General features: G+C 47.3%; 1 pseudogene; it reads left to right on the plus strand.

Annotated features, from left to right (window-relative positions):
• Window positions 1-1,106: 1,106 nt before the first annotated feature.
• LOC140844196 (olfactory receptor 51G2-like) lies at window positions 1,107-2,059 on the plus strand (annotated as a pseudogene).
• Window positions 2,060-2,375: the final 316 nt, after the last annotated feature.

The following is a 2,375-nucleotide window of genomic DNA, read 5'->3' on the forward strand; positions in this document are numbered from 1 at the left end:
CTTGACGTGTGTTTGCATTGCTATGTGCCATCTCCTAGTACAGCGTTTGACATATAATAGGAAGTCGGTTTAGTAAGACAGTGCTTATACAACACAAATCAAATAACCTATTCTTTCCTCCAACAAATAGACATCAAATTGAAAAGCAAGTAGAAAAGAGTATATACTGTCAGCCTCACCCTTCTGCCCCCAAATGAGAACTTCCAAGTACTTGGAGATGTTATAATAGATTTGAGGGCTGAAAATAGCTACTTAAGAGGGAAGTGCCTTCTAAGTGTGAGTTCATGTCCAAGGACAGAGTTGGAGAAAATGTGCAAGCTCTAAGCAGCCAATGAGGTGGAGTTGGGGTTGAGGAAGAGAGAGCTTAACGGAAGTGAAAGCCTCTGAGTTTCTACCTTATTTATCAGCTTCAGTTTTGGAGAACTCTTAAATACTTGCTCTAAACCAATTCTTCTTCACAGAAGGGAAATTTGTCACCACTGAATGCATTCAAAAGAACCTACTTTAGGCCCCAGGGATCTTTGTAGAAAAGCAATACAGATAATGTTGGTTTTGTAACAGTAACAGAGGACAAGCCAACCAGCCTCCTCAGAGGATGGCTCTGAAGATACACCATTTCTTTCACTGTGTCCTTTCTGGTTTACTTGTGAACAGATCCTATTCTCAGAGGTAAGTTTTCCAAAGTCTGATGTAGCAAGCAGTAAAGGCTTCATTTCTAACATCTTTCTAAGTTTTGACAGAAAATCATCCACCTCCCCTCATTAGTTAGTCTGAGAAGACACTCTGGAGAGAGCCAGGAAATGGAGAGGAGTGGAACGCCTAAGAATGAGGCTTCTTTCATCATCTAATTCAATCTTTTTGAATAAAGTGGTATTGAATATATTTTTTGAGTTCAACTCTGCTTATTGCTCTAGCCACTCAGCATCTGTCCTCTCTTTGGCCTAAACAACCTCCTTTGTTAACATAAGCTATACCCAAAAGTCCAACACAGGTATATGGGGCAGCTTTTCCTTTCTAGCCCTCACTGAGTAGGGACTTCATATGTGGTGATTCAATGAATGAACTCCTCTTGCTTGTAGGGTGGACGATTGCCTCCTGGAATCACTATGTTATCCTGCAACACCAGCACTTCTGGTCATTCCACCTTCCTCCTTATGGCTTTCCAGGCCTGGAAGCCTCTCATCACTGGGTTTCCATCCCCATCAACCTCATCAGTGGGGTTGCCATCCTGGGTAACAGTTTCATCCTCTTCCTGATCCACACGGATCCAGCCTTACATGAACCCATGTACATCTTCCTGTCCATGCTGGCAGCCTCTGATTTGGGCCTCTGTGTCTCCACCTTCCCCACTATGATGCAGCTCTTCTGGCTGGGTGCTCGTGAGCTGCCATTTGATCTCTGTGCAGCGCAGATGTTCTTCATCCATGCCTTCACCTATGTGGAATCCGGTGTGCTGCTGGCCATGGCTTTCGATCGCTTTGTTGCCATCTGGGACCCTCTGCACTATGCCACAGTTCTTACCCACTCAGCCATGGCCAAAGTGGGGGCTGCCATCCTGGTGAGGGCTGTCCTGCTCAACCTCCCAGGACCCATTCTTCTGCGGCGTCTGCTCTTTCCCCAGATGAGTGTACTCTCTCACTGCTACTGCCTGCACTGTGACCTTGCGGGACTGGCCTGCTCAGACATCCAGATCAACAGTTTGGTGGGCCTGGTCTCTATCCTCCTCTCCCTGGGCCTGGACTCCTCCCTCATCATGCTCTCCTACATCCTGATCCTACGAACTGTGCTGGGTATTGCCTCCCCTGGGGAACGGCTCAAGGCACTCAACACGTGTGTCTCACACCTCTGCACTGTTCTCGTCTTTTATTTGCCCAAACTGGGGCTGTCTGTGCTGCACCGAGTGGAGAGGCACAGCTACCCTGCTCTGGCAGTGCTTATGGCCAACCTGCACTTCTTGGTCCCACCCTTCATGAACCCCATCGTTTACTGCCTCAAGTCAAAGCAGATCCGACTAGGCCTCTTAAAGCGCTTCCAGCAGAAAAGGATTGATGTCTCCTAGAAAAGCAAAAGGACCCAGAGACATACGACCCCTGAGGGTCAACCTAGGTCGTGGGGTAGGGGAAGATCAGTGGTAGAGAGTTAACTTTTGAGGCTTCTCAATGGTTCATCTCTTACTGCTGAGCCCTTTGTGGGGGCACTATCAGCTCCTGTAAGTATAGCTTTGGGGACTGAGGCCATTGGAAAGCATATTGAAGTACACTCTCTTTGCTCGGATGAGAGCTGAACCATTTCAGACTCACATATACCGTAACATCTCCTGAATTAGGGGACTTAACTACACCAACTGAGAGGATGCATGTGTCTACCCATTTGTG

This window comes from Manis javanica, chromosome 11 (genome assembly GCF_040802235.1).
Source record: "Manis javanica isolate MJ-LG chromosome 11, MJ_LKY, whole genome shotgun sequence".
Classification (NCBI taxonomy): Eukaryota; Metazoa; Chordata; class Mammalia; order Pholidota; family Manidae; genus Manis; species Manis javanica.